The following is a 20357-nucleotide window of genomic DNA, read 5'->3' as shown; positions in this document are numbered from 1 at the left end:
TGAATTAACTTCTAAGGAATTGCTGGAGCCAAATGGAATAAACCTGATGAATTCTGAGTTCTCAGAGCCTTAGCCTTAGGGATGCCTCAACATCTAAATTCACTCTAGAAGCATTTTATATGGTGAATGTCCTTCTGGGGAACAGTACTCGTCTGTTCAGCACTTTAGAGGCATCGTAGATATAGTAGGAAATATCTTGTGATCATCCCTCTTTTTGCTTTTAGTCATAATGCTTAATCATGGGGATAATACAGTGTTGTTTTTATTTTCAGGCGTTTATTCATTACTTTGCTCACTAATTAACTAGCTTAGATTGAATGAGGAACTTGTAGACAGTTTTATTGGTACGAAAAATGTGAGTATGGAATTCACCAGTAGATAAGTGGGTCTCAAAGAGTGTCTCAGGCCAGCAGCATTCAGCGTCATCTGAGAATTTTCTAGAAATGCAAATTATTAAGCCCCAGCCTAGGCATACTGAATCAGAAGCTCTAGGGGGATAAGGCCCAGGGAACTGTGTTTTAACAAGCCTTCCCCGTGATTCTGATCTGGGTTAAAGTTTGAAAAGCAATATTCAGGAGGCTGAGGCAGGAGAATTGCCTGAACCCAGGAGGCAGAGGTTGCAGTGAGCCGAGATCACGCCATTGCACTCCAGCCTGGGTAACAAGAGTGAAACTCTGTCTCAAAAAAAAAAAAAAAAAAAAAAAAAGAAAAGCAATATTTTAGCCAGTTTTATGTTATATTTTGCCTGTTTTGATCTACAACGGTATTGAAATATCTGTATTATGTTTCTAAATCGTATGATACCTAATTACATATACATTTACGTTGATATAGTTTTTATAATAGTGAAAACAATAATGATATCAGACCTCATTTACTGCATACTTTCTATACATACAGTCATGCACTGCATAATTACAGCTTGGTCAGTGATGGACTGCATTTATACCTGTGGTCCCATAGATTATAATGAGTTATATAATGGCATGTGCTATATCATCTAGGTTTATGTAAGTATAATCTATGATTTGTGCACAGCAATGAAGTCACCTCACGATGCATTTCTCAGAATGTTTCTCTGTTGTTAAACAACACATGGTGTATCACTGTGTTAAAGACTTTACAAATACTATCTGATTTAATCCTTACAGTGCTGTTTTACAGATAAGGAAATGGGAAGGAGGGGCAGTCCTGACATGGAGAGGCTTTTTCCCCCTACTCCTGTCCCCTCTTCCCAGTTGTATTCTGTTTAAAGATGTTAGCAGTAATTACGATCATGCTTTTAGCTATAACTTTTTCTCAAATTAAATGTACATAGCACTAGATAAAACATTTTTATAGTAGGAAATTTTAAATAGTATTCTAAAATACATGGTGGAAGAGGATTGAAGAAGATTGAAGGACATGGTAATGGTGATTGGGTGGAAGGGCAGGGAGTGGATATACTTATGGTGAGGCTGGGCTGATTGGAATCCTGTGGGCTGCAGGAGCCACCCACAATGAATGGTGTGAAGGCATCCTCCCTGTGCTGAGAGGATTCAGGCTCCTGGGTAGATAAGCTGGGTGGCCTTGCTCAGGATAGTCACACCCTCTGTACCTGCTTCAACTGTGAAGTGGGCACTGTTAACACCTCAGCAAATTATACTTCTTTTTTCACATCCTACCCACTTCCCCTGAGTCTTCATGCTTTGAATGCCTTGGAATCTCCCCACTTGTGTTTTATTTTTTATTTTTTGAGATAGGGTCTCAATTTCTCACCTATTGAGGTGGCCCAGTCTAGGCTCCCTGCAACCTCCACCTCCGGGGCTCAGGCTATTCTCCTGCTTCAGCCTCCTGAGTAGCTGGAATTATAGGCATGTGCCACTACTGCCCAGCTAATTTTTGTATTTTTAGTAGGGATGGGTTTTCACCATGTTGGCCAGGTTGGTCTCGAAGTCCTGACGTCAAATGATCCACCCACCTCTGCCTCCTAAAGTGCTAGGTTTACAGACATGAGCTACCTTGCCCAGCCTCCCCAACTTTTTGTGCCAGACATGGCAATATATAGTTCATGCATATATGCCAGTGTGTAATTGTGTGTGCACATTGTATGCATGTTTGTAGATATGGTATTTATAAGTTTTATAGAAATATAAAATGTATTGCATGTTTACAAATCAAAATTTGCCATTTTCGTATTTTTTGAGTGCACTGTTTTTAACTTAATAGCTAGGTTTTTCTTTTAGTGCTAAAACTGATTATCAAGTTTGTATGTTTTAGAAAGTTGAATATGCAAACTACAATTTATTTTTTTTACTAGCGTGATCTTTGATTCATTTTCTCCATAGGATTGTCATTGGTTAAAAAATATATATTTATAGACAAGATGGATTGCATGGGCTTGATTGAAATGCTGACATTGTGAGCCTGTGCTGCTTCTCCTGAATGTAATTTAATTTATAATGTTTAAAGTATTAGAAGTAATTTAGTTGGTTAGTCATAGACTATAAGTAAGTAGCAAATGAACTCATATTTGCTATGCATAGGCCGGACATTTTTGTGATTTACAATTTAAAGGCATTTTATTAGATGTTAATGGGGTAACTTATCCCAATAATGACAAAGATAAAAGCTTTTACCTATATAAATATATGTACAAATAAATGTAACTGGCCAGGTGCAGTGGCTCATGCATGTAATCCCAGCACTTTGGGAGGCTGAGGTGGGTGGATCACGAGATCAGGAGTTTGAGACCAGCCTGGCTAACATGGTGAAACCCCATCTCTGCTAAAAATACAAAAATTAGCCAGGCATGGTGGCACGTGCGTCTAATCCCAGCTACTCAGGAGGCTGAAGTAGGAGAATTGCTTGAACCAGGGAGTGGAGATTGCAGTGAGTCGAGATCGTGCCACTGCACCCCAGCTTGGGTGACAGAGCAAGACTCTGTCTCAAAAAAAAAAAAATTAATTGCAAGTGTATATCTGTACACATATGCAACTGCAAACAAAAACATTTATATTAACATAAGTTTTACTCTAATTGAGTTTATAGTTTTCAGAAGCAAGTTTGATACACATTTATGAGCTTTTGAAATGTTTGTCCTGGGTGAATACCTTTTAAACATTTTCTTTATAAATATGTTTATATATTTATATATAATCTTTATAAATATTTATATTTGTGTATATGTATGTTTATATTTATATACAATCTATAAATATATTTGTATATATTTATATGTAATTTTTATATTTATTTTATAAGTAAATATATTGTCTTCATAAATATTTATATTTTATATTTCTTCATCACAGATATATTTTGACAGCCATGATTGGAAACCCTAAATAATCATAAATGATAATATTTCAGAATTGGATCCCCATATTAATATGCTAATTACAGTTGTCAAACAAAAAGTAACCTACTGAGAAAAATATAAGCGGCAATGGCCCAGCGTTTCCCAGCCTTGTTGCTGCCCAGCTCAGAAATCTTTTCTGTTCCCATGCGCCTTTCACATACACACAAGTCATTGCATGGAAAAGCTGTTTCTTACCTGCGTCTAGGCCTTCATCGGTGAGAGTCACACACCACTCATTTTGAAATACTCTCAAGGTAGGCTCCAAGGTAACACTGTTAGAGAGTTCTTGCTCATCTTCAACTATGGATGAAAATCAGGAACTTGACAGAAACCACGAGATAGTGAGTCTCTCTGCAGCTGTGGTCAGATAGAACTTATTGAAGACTAGGATGGGGAAACAGAAAGGAAAAGACATTTTCATCTCTGCGGGTATCAGGCTGACTTCTGAGCTAGTTCCTTTCCTCCAGTAATGCAAAAATAATCCTCCTTTTTTATTTGCCCTCCTGCTTTTCACCACATCATCTGGTGCTCAACCAGGCAACAACCTGTTTTCTAACCTTTGCCATTGTCAAATGCAACATGTGGTATGAGGTGGAGAACTGATGTGTAAGAACTGTGTAAGATATGGTTCTTTCTGAAGCACCCGCAGAGGAAATTGTTAGCAACTTCACAGTTTAACATGCAGAGATGGGTGGTTGGAGCTACCTGGAAATGCGGAATTAACAGAATAAAGAAGCATTTCGACACTAATGTCGACATCTTTTAGATAAGAGGTGTTGCATTGCCATTTTTTTCACACTAATTTTCCCATATTTGAACACTACTGATAAATAGATCTCAAGTAGGACTTCAGATAAACTCCTCGTGTGTTAACATTTTGCTATTGGTGCTGTCTGTTACTATTTTGAAAGTCTTCATATTTTGACTCCTTTTGCTCTGTAATGTAATTGGTGATGTCCTGCAGTGCTCCAATGTCTTTCCCAGTGACCATTACTGCCGTTAGATTTGAAAGTCCTCAGAAGATGGCTAAAAAGTCGTCTTCAAAATGTGTAACTCTGAACCAGAAAGAAAGAAAACAAGGGGCTGAAAAGCCTACTTTATAAGGCTTCTGCATTTTAAGTGTGTTTACTTAGGCTGTTCGATTGCAAATTATGGGTAACAACTCGTAAAGTTCAGCTTGCCTTAAAAATATAACGATTCGTTTGCAGTCGTAATAATTATCACTGGCTTATGACATGCCAGCTACTATTCTAGTTGTTTGACATGTACTTGCTATGTAGGAGGCAGTGTTCTGGACATTGGAGATGGAGTAGGGACTAACACATACCCAAAACGTTATTTCTTTCATGAAGAGTGTTTTCTTATTTTCTGTCTCACACACTGACTAGTCACTATTGATCCTTGGCAAAGACCAGTGAGACGCAGAGCTTGTTTAGAGAAGTTCTCCATTTCTCCCTGGCAGAGGGACTCTTCTTCAGATCTCCAGAGGGTCCCAGTAGTCCCCACTGATGCTTTGATTGAGGGGCTAATAATACTGATGGGCACAGAGAGGCTTGTTAGCTTCAGCTGCAGTGAGTTCTGGTGGGTAAATAAACTTAAGGACAAGTGGAAATGAGGGGGAGCCGCTAGAGCCTGGTTATTACCAGGGTGCATTGAGAGTCCTCCATGTAAACATTTTGCTGATTAAATGGATGATTTGGCATGAACAGCATCTCTAAGCTGCAGCTCTCAAGACTTTCCTGATTTATTGCAGGAGATGCTGTTTACTCTGACAGCCTCAAACACCCATTAATTGTTCCAGGTCTGTTTTGTGCTTCTTGACTTCCCCATGGGGTGTTCCACATACCTGTTATTGAGTATGACTGGGGAGAACGTTGTAATTTCTTTGACTGAAGCCGCTTGCTTTCCTTTTAATGCCAGGAATTGCAAAGTCCAAGGCCAAAAGGATAGCCCTACCAGTGGTCCCCTAATGGCAGGTGGTACAAATGGGGTGGATTCTATGTGAGATGCTTGGGAGTAGAGGGATTATGAAGTGGAGAGCTAAAGGGAAGGGGGTCAGCTGTGTCTGGAAGCTTGCCAGAGCCGTGGGCCTCATCTTGGGATAAGCCAGTGTCTTCAGAACATTCAATGCTGATTTGCATGTGTTGTTCTGAACACTGTGTGTTTTAACTTGAGTGCTCTAACGACCCCATGAGTGCTAGAGGTTTGTCTACTTCCTCATCCCCACCTTTTTCTTAATAGACAAGGAAACTGAGACATGGATATGTTACATCAGGTCTCACAGCCTCTGGGGCTGGGATTTAAACCCTGGCAGAGTCTGGATCCTGTGCACTGGTACTGCACTTTTGTTTTTTTTTGAGACAGAGTTTCACTCTTGTTGCCCAGGTTGCAGTACAGTGGTGCAATCTCAGCTCACCGGTGACTTCCGCCTCCCAGGTTCCTGTGATTGACGCTGAGGGGTGGGGAGGGGGCAGACAGCCGGGGCACTTTTCCGTTCATCTGCAAAGATTGGATCAAGTCCCAGCTGCACATACTCATACACTTGATTGAAGCGTCCTCTTTCCTTACTAGATCCTTTCACAGCCAAAACACATGGCAATCCTTAGAGAAGTAACTATTCTTTTTTTTACAGATGAGAAAACAGAGCCTCAGAAAATTTGACTAAGGGTTATCTAAGCCCGAAAGTGACAGGACTAGACTTAGTAGTCTTTAGGTTGTGCTGGACATTTTGTGAAGATGCTTAAATAAAAGTTTAGCTTGTTCACATTTTATTAGAATTGGAAGCAAGTATTAATGTTTGAAAAAATATTTTAGTCTGACAAACAATATTTATTATATTTTGATCTGTTTTTTAAAGTTAGATATTTCATTATGACTTTTAGCAACACAGGCAACTTGACTCTTCCACACTAGACACCAGGCATAATACAACATAGCTCATAACAACATTATAATTAAAACAATAGAGGTCCTGGTCCTTGTGTCCAAGAATCTTTTAGAAAACAAAATCTAAAATAGTCAATATTTTCCTTTTATCTGTGGTGGTTTAATTTATGTGAAATAGTTCTGAGTTCCCCTTTCCTTTTGTGGAATACTTAAAGTACTGTGGATTTCCTCCTGACTCATCTTTTTCTCAAAGCCCTCAACATACCTCTGATATGACAAACACCCCTAGCCCACCCTGTGTGCTCACACATTCTTCAATAACATTTCCAGGCAGGACTCTGCCTTATTAGTAATAGGACTAGTTATATAAAACGTCCCTTGTGTATTCGTACTACAAATAGAGTGAATTTAACGCACGTAATCCCCAAATCTGTCCCCAAATATGTTTCCAGTCAGTTTCTATCCAGCCTGTCATCAACTACCCATAAATAGCTGGCTGTCTTACATCTTGATTCCATACATGTCCTATTTTGCTCCTTACCCCAGGATTCAAATATGCATAATTCTTACTATTATGTCTTTTGAAATCGTTTTTCCTTGAAGTACCGAGACAACTTTTTTGTTACTGCCCTTCCCCAACCTTTTCCCCAGTTGCTTTATTGAGCACAGTGAGTAAGACACCTGTGCACCTGGCCTTGTCACCACTGGCTGTCTTGGAGACTTGTTCATGTGAGCCTTATTCTTTTTTGTAGCTTTGTAGTATTCCATAATTTATTTAATCAGTACCTAGTGATGGATTTTCAGATAAATATGAACACTTTCAATGAATTTATTTTAACCATAGCAGGTATTTGCTGGGTTACATAATTTAGTTTAGTTTTTTTTTTTTTTGGCTGTCAAGTGATTTATAATTGTGTGTGTTTTGTATGTGTTGGGGGGCATGGCTGCTGAAAGGACTCCACTCGATGTTGAGAAAGATATTGGGATAAGAATACAGAGGATTTTGGTAAAGCCCAGCATAAACATTTTATGAAAGCACAATGTGCAAGGATACTTAAAGGAAGCGTGTTTGGAAGGTGACCTCTGTGGGATCTCTGAACTGGCATCCAAAACGCTTCTTGCTGGATGGCTCTTTTACTTGTAGAACAGAGGCGAAAGTCAACTTAGTACTCTATTAAAAGAATGATGTGAGCTGAGGTTTAATATTAGGAAAGCCAGTGAAGGTGGAGCAGCGTGTAATGTGGGGGATCTGAAATGTCATGTTCAGGACTTCATAATTTTGTGTGCCATAGAGTTTTTGAGCTTTGTATTAAAATAATTGAAAAAGTGGTTTTGAAAAGTTTAATCTGATGGGAAAACAATGAATGCAGACATGGCTTCATATGTTTCTCTGTGTGAAACATTCAGTTTTGCCAGCTTGTTGATTTAGAGTAGTGGAGAAAGGGGGCAGAAATTATATCATTAAAATGTGATATAAGTCACTGCATTATAAAATAATGCCTTCTTGTTAACCCTCTAGCAATGAGTGACAGGACATGGGACTTACTGGCAATTGTGTATTTGCCTTCATCTGAGAATTACAAGGGAGAAACAAATGTCTGGTACAATATCACCCCCTTGTGGTAGATTGAAAGAAGTAACAGTTTAGAAAACAAATAGGTGCAATTTATACATATTTTATGGGCATTTCACAAAACCTCACTTAGGTTTGGATGCTAACATTGAGTCATTGTTGATTATCTAATCCCAATTAGTTGAAGTGTGCAAACAGATTTTTCTGTATTGCTAGCATTAGTTTGGGTTTAAATCTTGAAAATCAAAAGGACTGAATCAGTTGATACTAGCAAAGAATCAGAATTTAGAACTGTTACAAAAACAAAAACTTTTATATGTGTATTTTCTCTTTTTGGTTTTTTTTTTTTTTTGAAAGATGCTGAGGAAGCAGAAGAAAGCATTTTCTCTTATTACTTCATATCTCAGAAATGTGTCATTTCTCATTATCTTCCTTTTGCTCCCATTTGCTTGCAAGACTCACCATGTCTTTGGACATCTCCCTAATGTCTCAGTATTGTCATTATTCGTCTGATGCAGCCTGTTTTTCTGTATCATGCCTAGCTGTCCTTGCTGCCTTTGTTTTGTACTCGTGGTATTCAGTACCATAGTAGGTAATCAGAAGTATTTGTTAATTGAGTATCTGTTATTAAAATATGGGGAAGACAGAATATTCCCCAACTCTGTGCTCTGGTTCTGCAAGTAAAGATAAATGAGAGAATGGAAATTATCTGAAAACAATGACTATGAATATTTTAAATAATATCCCAAGTGTGTTAAATCATCTAATCGCTTGTACACTTTTGAACCCCTTTTGTGGGTGTCTGAACCCCTGACATTCATAATGATTCAACTGAGGACAGGTAACAAAGAGGATGACATCTGCTTTATCAGTTTACTCAGCACCCTAACTGCTCGGCTTTTCAGTCCAGTGTTAAAACAGGAAACAGGCCTTGGGAAGTCACTGAGAGAGCTGGAGTGAAACTTGTGAATGTAGGGACATACTTCGTTTTTATCAGATAAACTTTTTCACAGTTGTTCTGATAAAGAATGCTGCCTGTTCATCTGCCATATTTAGCAGGTTTAAGAAAGATTTGTGGTATTGACTTTTCAGGGAACTTGATTGAGAGTTAATTGAAGTCAAAGGAAGTGCTACGGGTGATCACATGTAGAGTTTGGTTTCTTCCACCGAAAGAATAAGCCATACCTGAAATTATGTAGAGCAGTTATCTCTGCTCAGCAAACGTTTATTAACTAAGCACACTTGTTTCTAATTCTGGGTTCTGTGAGGGTTGTGTGATTATTTTGGTAATTTAATTTCCTTGGTGGCCTGACTAGAATTGTGGTTTTAGACAGTTAATGCTGTAGAGATCTGCATATCTTTATAACTAATAATTTGAGCACAACAGTTAGTCTTATGCTTTTCTGTATGGATAAGTTAATCAGAATGAAGAATCAGGCCAAATTTTTATATTTAGTCTTTGAATGGGCCATTTAAGGAACAGCTTTACCCTTGTCTGATTCTCAGTGGTCATGAGGTGGTGCTATGGTCTGAATGTTTGTGTCCCTCCAATATTTATGTGTTGATAAAAAGAAATGAAATAATGGCATTTGCAGTAACCTAGATGAAGTTGGAGATCATTATTCTAAATGAAGTAACTCAGGAATGGAAAACCAAGCATCATAGATTCTCACTTATAAGTGGGAGCTTATCTATGAGGATGGAAAGGCATAAGAATAATATGGTGGACTTTGGGGACGAAGGATGGGAGGGGAGCCAGGGATAAAAGACTGACTACACATTGGGGGCTGGGGGCGTGGCTCACATGTGTAATCTCAGTACTTTGGGAGGCTGAGGCAGGCGGATGATAAGGTAAGGAGATCGAGACCATCCTGGTCAACATGGTGAACCCTGTCTCTACTAAAATACAAAATTTAGCTGGATCCTATGGCACAGATCTGTAGTCCCAGCAACTCAGGAGGCTGAGGCAGGGGAATCGCTTGAACCTGGGAAGGGGAGGTTGCAGTGAATTGAGATTGCACCGTTGCACTCCAGCCTGGGTGACAGAGCAAGACTCTCCAGAAAAAGGCTACACATTGGGTACATTGTACACTGCTCGGGTGATGGGTGAAAGTCTCAAGACTCACCACTAAAGAACTTACCCACGTAACAAAACACCACCTGTTCCTCAAAAACCTATTGAAATAATAAATAAATAGATACGTTGAAATCTAATCCCCAGTGTGTTGGTATTAAGAGATGGGGTAATCCCAGCACTTTGGGAGGCCGAGGCAGGTGGATCACGAGGTCAAGAGATCAAGACCATCCTGGTCAACATGGTGAAACCCCGTCTCAACTAAAAATACAAAAAATTAGCTGGGCACGGTGGCGCGTGCCTGTAATCCCAGCTACTCAAGAGGCTGAGGCAGGAGAATTGCCCGAACCCAGGAGGCGGAGGTTGCGGTGAGCCGAGATCGCGCCATTGCACTCCAGCCTGGGTAACAAGAACGAAACTCCGTCTCAAAAAAAAAAAGAAAAAGAGATGGGGCCTTTGGAAGGTGACTAGGCCATGAGGGTGGAGTCCTGTGAATGGGACCAGTGCTTGCATAAAAGCTCACCTTCCACCATGTGAGGACACTGGGCACCATCCATGAGGAACAGGTCCTCACCTCACGGAATTCATTGGCTCCTTGACCTTCGACTTCCCATCTTTCAGGTCTGTGAACAAGACATTTCTGTTGTTCATAAATTACCCAGTTTAAAGTATTTTGTTACAGCAGCAGGAATGAACTAAGAGAAGTGAGTTGTATGGCGGTGTGTGGTTACACTTTTGTCACGTAGTTATGGTAGGAGGATTTACTCAGAGCCCACCTTCTGCATGATTGGGCTTTACAATCGGCAGTCTCTCTCAGGAGAATCACAGACTTCCTGTGATCCTGCCCTCACATGGCTCTACTTTTCATTGGAACAGCTTTTCATTGAGTTGTGGTCTGCAGGGAGGCCAGTGCCTTGGAAAGGCAAATGTAGTGTCTGTCTCTAAAGATCTCTTGAAATCTATACAAAACATAAATTTTTGTACCTACCAGTCAATAGTATTAAGAAAGATTTGTGATAGTTTTGCTTTGGAGGAGAGAACAAATACAAACTAGAATTTAGATGATGTATTCCTTCTGGAAGCAAAAGCAAGCAAATACTCAACTTGGGTGGGCTGTGTTCCTTCTTGTGGCATTAAGCAGAACTGCAACAACAGGCGCTAACTCAGAGACCATTGTCCATGCTCCTAGGAAGCATCCATGAGAGACTTTTGTTGACTAGCTGTTAATCCAGCATACAGGGGTTCACAGTTTGTGTTAGTTCCATGGAAGAAGCTTCACAGGAGGGGGAGCTTCTCATTGATGAGATGGCTGGATTCGTGGAGTTCTTTTCCCTTATTTTCAGCTGCTTGTTTTACTAGGTTATGTTACCCTAACATAGACATATATTTTCATATGTATTACTAATATAGGGACATATATTCTTGTTTGCCCACATAGTCCAAGTTGAAACTTGCTGTGCCAGCTCCATGAGTAACACTTTCACTCACAAAAGTGTCCCGGTTTTGACAATAAATTACATGAGCCATTCTAATTTATAATTATAAGGGAATAAAATGATCAAAAGTATATGGTTGATTGACTGGCTTAAAATAATGTTGTCTTAGTTCTATATGATCTGTTATGTTTATTAAGCAGGTTTTTCAAGCTTTAGTTGAGAGGGCTTCCTAGCTTCAACCCTAGCCTTAGAAAGTTACTTCCTCATCTCTAATTAGGGGCAATGCTAGTACTTCCTTATGGGCCTTATGAGTTTATTTTGGGGATTAGTTCTGTTAATACAGGTTGGGTGCTGAAAACAATGCCTGGTATGTAGGGAGTGCTCGATAAACAGTTATTTTAATGTTATTAGAAAAAAATCATTCAGTGTTAAAAGTTCTAGAAAAGAGTATGTAAAAGACTGGGAAGAAGCAGAAAAGTCAAGGCCTCAAGTAGTATTGCCATCAGTGTAAAATCATGACAGTTGGTTTATTTTTTCTCTCTCAGCATGGCACACAGTGAGAGGTGGGATTCAGGTTTGCCCACCTCCCAAATCCTTTCTCATCCATGAGACCAGACCTACTCCCATTGGGGCTGAGCTACAGTGGACACCAGGCCAGGCAGAGCAGAGACCTGGCTTTTCTTTTCCTGGGGGTGGAGTGGCCGGATTTGGTAGAAGATTGTTAATGGGAATGAGGAAAAGAGGGCACTCAGATTTTCAGTTCAGGGGCCTGGGTATAATGATAATATTGTTAAATGAGTTCAGGGCTAAGAGGCCTTCTTGAATGGGGTGGAGACAGAAAGTATTGCAGTCTTGGTGACAGCATGGACTTTGTAGTCAGACCCCTCAGCTTCAAAACCTGCCATCATCACTTCACTTCCTAGCTAGGTGTGCTTCAGTTTCTTCATCTGTTATAGGACATTTTTATTAAAAGTAAAGAATGTAGACAGTGACTGATGAGTACTATGTAAGAACTGATCATTATTATCACTATTTTTAACTTGTCACTTCAGGGGTTTCTGTGGGAAATACATATGGTTGTCTTTGAAATAGCATTTGTAGAAAACTTCAAAGCAGGCATCTATTGAAACTTTTAATAAACTTCATAGAAATCATTGCTTTCTTTTTACCATTTTTGTGATTAATAAAAGTGGCCATGGAAAAGTTTACCCTGTATTTGCCATTTATTTATTAATACTGTATCCCTTCCCAAATTTGGTTGGTACCTACTGGTATCTAGAGGTCTGGGTTTATATTGCTTGAAACCTTGGTCATATTTTTCTCTCTGTCCACAAATGGCTCAGGAATCCAAATCAGCGTTCTCAGTGTAGACGTTACTGCCCCAGAGATTATTTGTTAATTTCAGTGTATTCTTTGGTTGTCCCTATGTTAAGTGGCTGGGGCCGTGAATGTTTGATAGCAAGCAAAGTATGAGACACAATTCTTAGACAGTGAAGAACCGACCCGTACTGCTTATGGGAGTGATCTGTTAACTTTTGCATGGGTGAAAAGCTTGTTCATCAATATCTGAGCCTATAATTTAAGTCTATTTACATATAAACAACTTTTGTCTGGTTTAATATACATCAGCCAAATTTTTCCCAGAGTTTAGCTACTATCTACTAAATATTCTATTTGGAATCTTGTTAAGAATTATTTATTTTGGAAAGCCCCATCAGTAATAGTAATAATGTAAGTTGTATTTGGGTCACAAATATTTGTGTCTGTTAAATTCACCTAATTAAATGTATAGATCCAGGCATCTGAGCACTTCATGTTGAATGAATGAAATTATTTCAAATAGTTGTGCTTAGGCATGTACATATTACACATCATTATAAATTTTTCTGTTTTCCCTTTGAATTATTATTATGGTTATGTATACACTTATAGGCAGGCAGTCCTTGATCTCACAATTCTGATATATATTTGAGTTATTATGATTTAGTTAAATAATACCAGTCTCCCTACAACAGTCCAAATTTTAGTTACCACAGTATATTAACTGTAAGTAGTTTCATAAAGTACAAACTTAATTGCTAGCTTTCCAGTTCACAGATCAACATGTAAATAAGATACAGGAGTGGCCAATCATCTCCCTTCTTTCAAAGTCTGTTGGTGATTTGTCACTGCACATCTGTTATTCAGTTCATGCACACTCAGCAGTGTAGTGTTGCCTCCTTGTTTGCCAGTAATAAACCCCATGACGTTTTACAAACAGTGATATTTGAAAGAGAGTATGCCAACAAAAGTGAAAGTTTCAGAGAGAAATGACAAGTGATAATAAGGAAGTGAAGTTTGAATCACAGGCATATGGAATTACAAAAGAAATAGTTAACCAGAGGAAGGTTAAACCTCTATAATATGCTGTTAGATGAACTTAGTGAAGGCAAAGTTGTTAATATCTGCAACGAATGGATCAGATGTCCTAGAGAAAGTGATGCTGACAAGAAACTTTACAATTAAGGAATTCCTGAAATATTTCATGACATTGAAAGCACAAAGGATAAAATGTTGAAAGTTGGCTCAAATTTACAAAGGAACATGACAATTCTATAAGGCATAGAAAAAGATACTCACTCTGTATTATAAGTTATATACTGAGACGAAGTTGAGAACTATTCAAAGACATGGTATGGTTCAGGCTTTTTGAAAAATACTTAGAGGTAGTTCATTTTTGGGTAACTGACAGACAGCTTTCTATGTTAGAAAAGATATTTTGCTTTAGGCTAGCAGTAACCATCTTAAGCATTGGATACAGTTTCTTAAGATTGTTTAAAAGCTATCATAGGTTAAGGGGCTGATTTACATTCTTTATGCTAAACTTGTTAGCCCCAGTTATATATGCTATGTGTTTGTCTGCATATGTATTTATGTAAATATATCCAGAATGTTGGAAATGTAACACTTAAACTTACGCATAGTCTTGGAGACTCTGGGGAATCTGGTATCTATTTGTAGATTCTTATTCATAAAGCAGGTGTATGGGTCAATTCTAGGAGGTGCTGGGGAGTCTGCCCAGACTACACCTCTGAATATTCTGAAACATAATAATAATTATTATGTTTGAGACAGAGTCTTGCTCTGTCATCAGGCTGGAGTGGCACGATCTCAGCTCACTGCAGCCTCCGCCTCCCAAGTTCAAGCAATTCTCCTGCCTCAGTCTCCTGAGTAGCTGGGATTACAGGTGCACACCACCATGCGCAACTAATTTTTGGATTCTTTTGGTAGAGATGGAGTTTCACCATGTTGACCAGGCTGGTCTCGAACTCCTGACCTTGTGATCTGCCCACCTTGGCCTCCCAAATTGCTGGGATTACAGGCATGAGCCACTGCACCCAGCTGTACTCAAACATAATTCAAAGAGAAGTTGGCTAGTTTACTTTTATTAAGAATGTTTGCATAAACTGAGGCCAGTTTACTTTTATTAAGAATGTTTGCCTAAAGTGAAATAAAAGGAATTTCCAATTTGGTTCTTATCTTGAGTTTCGAGTTAAGGATAAAAAGAGATGTGTGTTTCTCAGGGTGATATTGTTTTATCATTTTTATAATTTTAGATGATTTCCTATCTTTGTGGCTTATAAGAAAACTTTTAAGATTATTCAAAATGAAAGTTTTATTCAAAATGAATCTCATGAGTTTCTTGATAAGTTGATGGAATTTTTTTTTTAAACTGAGTTTTCTCTCCCTGTTCAATTCTAGTGATGATTTTGTATACTTTTGAAACTATCAATTATACATTTCTAAACTTTTTCTAAAGTTAATTTAGAGCAGTCATTATTTGTAGCATTTTCTTTTTCTTTTTTATTTTTAAAGAAAGGAGAGAAGGAAAGAGAAAAAAAGGAGTAAAGGAGAGGAAGAAAGAGAAAAAAAAGAGGGAGAGAGAACGGGAATGTTGCTTTATTCTAAAAATGGGTATTGAAAACCTCTTTTATGTCAATAATCGTGCTTAATAATGGCTGATCAATATTTCAGGTGTGATGTGGTACTGACAAGAATGTATATTTTATGTATTTAAAGTGGGGAGCTCTATAAATGTTTATTAAGTTTACTTGTTCTGGATCTGAGTTCGAGTCCTGGACATCCTTATTTATTTTCTGTCTCGTTGATCTATCTAATATTGATGTTGAAGTCTCCCACTGTTACTGTGTGGGAATCTAGGGAGTCTAAGTCTCTTTATAGGTCTTATGTATCTGGGTATTAGGATCATTAGCTCTTCTTGTTGCATTGATCCTTTTACCACTATATCTTTGTTGCTTTAAAATCTATTTTATCAGAGGTGAGAATCCAACTCCTGCTTTTTATTTATTTATTTTTGCTCTCCATTTGGTTGGTAGATCTTTCTCCATCCCTTTGTTTTGAGTCTTTGTGTATCCTTGCATGTGAAATGGGTCTGGATGTAGCATACCGTTGGGTTTTGGCTGTATCATTTGATTGGGGGATTTAGTTGATTTAAATTTAGGATTACTGCCATTTGATGTTAACTGGCTGTTTTGTCCATTCGTTGATGTAAATTCTTCATTATGTTGATGTTCTTTACTTTTTGGTATATTTTTAGAAAGGCTAATACTGGTTGTTCCTTTCTATATATAATGCTTCTTTCAGAAGTTCTTGTTAAGCAGGCCTGGTGGTAATAAAATCTCTGAGTACTTGCTTGTTCATAAAATGTTATTATTTTTCCTTCAGTTGTGAAGCTTAGTTTGGCTGGATGTGAAATTCTGGGCTGAAAGTTCTTTTCTTTAAGGATGTTGAATGTTGGTCCCCACTGTCTTCTGGCTGTAGGGTTTCTGCTGAGAGATCTGCTGTAAGTCTGATAGGCTTCCCTTTGTGGGTAACCCGACCTTTCTCTCTGGCTGCCCTTAGTATTTTCTCCTTCATTTCAACCCTGGTGAATCTAACGATTATGTGCCTTGGGGTTGCTCTTCTTGAGGAATATCTTTGTGGTGGTCTCTGTATTACCTGGAGTTGAATATTGTCCTGCTTTGCTAGGTTGAGAAAGTTTTCCTGAATAATATCCTGAAGAGTATTTTCCAGCTTGGATTCATTCTCTTCATTATATTCAGGTACACCTATCAAATGTAAATTAGGTCTTTTCACATAGTCCCATATTTCTTGGAGACTTTGCTCATTCCTTTTGATTCTTTTTTTCTCTATTCTTGTCTTCTCGTTTTATTTCATTAAGTTGGTCTTCGAGCTCTGATATCTTCTTCTGCTTGATCAATTTGGCTATTAAAACTTGTGCATATTTCACGAAGTTCTCGTGTTTTTCAACTCCATTAACTCATTTATATTCCTCTCTATATTGTCTACTCTTGTTAGCATTTGGTCAAACCTTTTTTCAAAGTTCTTAGTTTCTTTACATTGGGTTAGAACAAGTTCTTTTAATTCCCAGAAGTTTCTTATCATCCACCTTCTGAAGCCCACTTCTGTTAATGGCACACAGTCCTTCTCCATCAGGCCTTGTCCCATTGCTGATGAGGAACTGTAAGCCCCTGTAGAGGGAGAGGTGTTCTGATTTTGGGTATTCTGCATTTTTAGGCTGGTTTCTTCCCTTCGTTATAAATTTATCCATCTGTCGTCTTTACAATTACCGCCTTTCTAATTTGTAGCATTTTCTTATGAAATTCATGTTTTACAGTCTTTTTAGTTTTAGTTTTTTTTTTAATCTGTAACAAAACTCCTTGATGACATTAATTATTCTTGTCAAGAATTTCCATATTACATTAAACTAGGCCGCTGTAGGATACACATCTGTATACATTAGCATTAATAAGGATGTTTAAAGGAAAACTGTAACAAAGTGCTAGGTTGTGTTACTATGTATTCAAATGCTGTAAATAGGACAAAAATTGAATTTTCTTCACCTGTTTTGTGAATGTTACCGCTAGATGGTGATAGAGGACTGGGGAGTGTGCTGAATTCCGCATCTACTGTGATACTTGTATCGTGTTGAAAATTGAAAATGTTTGTTCTTAAGTATTTAATTTTAGAAGTCGTTTAGGGGTATCCAGAGATTCTTTAATATAGCATGCTGAGCACAATATCTTTTTATATGGCATGTGCTTAGTATTTTATTGATTTGTTAATTGGCTTCTTGTGCTTTTTAGTCTGGGGATAATCTTTGTAAGATTTAAATGGTCCCTAAGCTTTATTTTATCCCTGTTTTCTTCAGTTTATTTTTTTCTAGTATATTATATTTCCTCATGGCATTTATGAAATTTCTTGATGCTTAAGCTGTATTCATTCTCTTGTTTGTATGTGTACACACACACACACACACACACACACACAATTTTTTTTGACTTAAGTATTTAAATTTATACATTTCCCTAGGCACCATATTCTTGAAACTTTGGTTGAGAAACAAAATACTATCATACTATTTCAAATTGAGAATAAAATATTTATGAAGTGGTTTAATGAATATAATAACAGTAACACACACATTGAAGATTTTCTACAAGATCAGTTTCTCTGAATGTCAGTTTTATGAAGAATAGAAAATTTCCTTTTGGAAATTCTCTGAATATGTTTCCCTTCTGCATAGAAGGAAGAAAAAATACACTATGTATTGCTTTCTGGGAGGATCCAGAAATACTGAATGTAATCCAAAAGCCCTAAGTAAGAAATTTTGGATTTCAAAAAATTCCCAAATGCCAGTTTTGAAGAAGCAAATATAATTATTTTTTTCTTCAGCATTGATAGAGTATCATGTTACTTCTGACACTAGCCTCATATATTATTCCCATTGATGTTATTTTGCTCATGTAAATGATTCATTCTTGATTAGCCTGTATAACTATTTTTCATGCCACAGCATGGGAATTAGTATGAAATATAAGTAGTGTGATATTGATGGTTTTTGTCATATGACTTTTTTTTTTTTAAAAAAGGGACAATAATGTTCTCTGTGTTTTTAGGCAATGTTTGAAGATATTCCATTGATGTGATAATGTCATGTAAGAGAAATAAAGCTACCATCGCATTAAACGTGCCCACTAACTATATAGCAGTCTAATTTTAGAAACATTAAAGTGGGATTTAAATGTTTTAAAGACGTCTTCGAATTACGATCTGAATTAAAGGATTAAATGAGATATGGGGTTGAGAATCCCAAAGTACTCGGATTATAGGCGTGAGCCACTGTGCCCAGCCTGCTCCTTTTTTTTTATATAGGGAAGCTGTAATTTACCTGTGGCTTTATGGGGAAAATGAAGAATTGGCTTTTCAAACTGCCTTTTCTTAATTAGCTGATCTTGAACTCCAGAGCTGAAATCCAGTGCTGAATGGAGTCAGTTGAGTTAAAGAGGTCATACATTTAATAGCATATATAAGTAGGGAAGCAGATAATAGCATTTTTGAGATTATTGACTGGGAGCTATGGTGTGATAGGAACAGAGGATGGAGAGGATAGAACATGTTGCACTGAAGGTATTTTCTCAGCCACAATATTACTCCTCCTTTTTTTTTTTTTTTTTTTTTTAAAGCAGTTTTTCTCTTTTGCCCAGGCTGGAGTGCAGCCTTGCAGTCTCAGCTCACTGCAACCTCTACCTCCCAGATTCAAGAGATTCTCCTACCTCAGTCTTCGAAGTAGCTGGGATTACAGGTGTGTGCCACCACACTCGGCTGATTTTTGTATTTTTAGTAAAGACAGGGTTTCACCATGTTGGCCAGGCTGGTGTCCAGCTCCTGACTTCAGGTGATCTATCCACCTTGGCCTCCCAAAGTGCTGGGATTATAGGCATGAGCCACTGCGGGCCTGGCCTGCTCTCTTCCTTTTTATATAGGGAAGCTGCAATTTACCCATGGCTTTTTGGGGAAAGTGAAAAAAGGAATTGGCCTTTCAAATTGTCTTTTCTTGATTAGCTGATCTAAAATACGACTATCTTAATCTAGCTAGTGACACGCAATTGGAGACAGGGATAGCTATGCAAATGACCAAGTGAGGTATATATAAATTCATGCATTTAGGTATCCATTGCATTTATAGAGTTGAAATCTTGATGGAGAGACAGATATTTTGACAGAAGTCCTCAGATAATCCTTTTAACCCCTTTGCCGCTAACCTGTCTGCCAAGCCTGATTGACTTAGAGTAACACACTTGACACTGAGAGTAAGATACTTTGTAGTCCATGAGTCCTTTTCCTGTACTTGACAATGATAGTCATTGCTGAGCTAAGTTATTCTGTGCTCTCATTTTTGCTTATTTGAGCTTCTTAGAACTTTGCAGTTTATTCACATGTTTGACTGTTAACCATAATAATCTTATTTTAGTCAGCCAACATGCCTTCACTCCTTCTCTGTTAATGTGTCCCCGAGGAGGCATTTACCTTGCTGGAGGATAGTCTCTTACAAAGGAATGAAAGGTAGTATCACAGGAGCATCACAGGAGTGGGGGTAAGGCATGAAGCAGGAAGAGGAGCCAGAAGCATTTCTGAAGCCCATTCCCACTTGCTTTGGGAGCCCTGAAGGTGGGCTCTGACCTGGACACAGAGGGTCCTAAAACTGAAGCACTTACACACACACACACACACACACACACACACACACACACACACCCACACCATCCACCCTCATTTCTATAGTGGTAAGTAAAGGGAAAAAAAAAATTAGAAAAAAAACCCCACCCAGAGAATGAGGGGATGATTGCCAAAGATCTTAGTTCATAGATGGAAAGATGGAAGGCTTAGTAACCGATGTTTACTAAGTTATATTTGCAGTAAATGAACAGTATTGAAAGTAGTATTTTCTTTCCCTATCCTTCAACATCAACGATAGATAGAATTCTCTTTTCTATACTTTTTATTCTCTGCAAAAGTGGCTTCAGAGCAGCACCTTTTCCTGCAGGATGGCCACAGTGCAGGGACACTGCTGTGGCTCTTTCAGCCCTTCCAGGCATTAGCCCTTTCATTCAGCTGTGCACTCCCTCCTGGTCATCTCTTTTTGCTATGCCTTAATGCTTTCTTTAGGTTCAAATTATGACCCTGTTTCATATCATTTTAGTTCTT

General features: G+C 38.1%; 2 protein-coding genes across 10 annotated transcripts in view; one reads left to right on the top strand and one right to left on the bottom strand.

The window, feature by feature from the left end:
* Nucleotides 1–3655, bottom strand: part of P2RY14 (purinergic receptor P2Y14) — a 62048-nt gene extending 58393 nt beyond the window's left edge. For both annotated transcript variants that reach the window (XM_054247020.2, XM_054247022.2), the window contains exon 1: nucleotides 3536–3655. The gene's annotated coding sequence lies outside the window, so the exon portion shown is untranslated. The remainder of the gene's footprint in view (nucleotides 1–3535) is intronic.
* MED12L (mediator complex subunit 12L) overlaps nucleotides 1–20357 on the top strand; it is a 365084-nt gene that overhangs the window by 203382 nt on the left and 141345 nt on the right. The window lies entirely within an intron of this gene.

This window comes from Callithrix jacchus, chromosome 17 (assembly GCF_049354715.1).
Source record: "Callithrix jacchus isolate 240 chromosome 17, calJac240_pri, whole genome shotgun sequence".
Lineage (NCBI taxonomy): Eukaryota > Metazoa > Chordata > Mammalia > Primates > Cebidae > Callithrix > Callithrix jacchus.
Note: the sequence above shows the minus strand (reverse complement) of the source record. Positions and strands in the feature narration are given on the sequence as shown.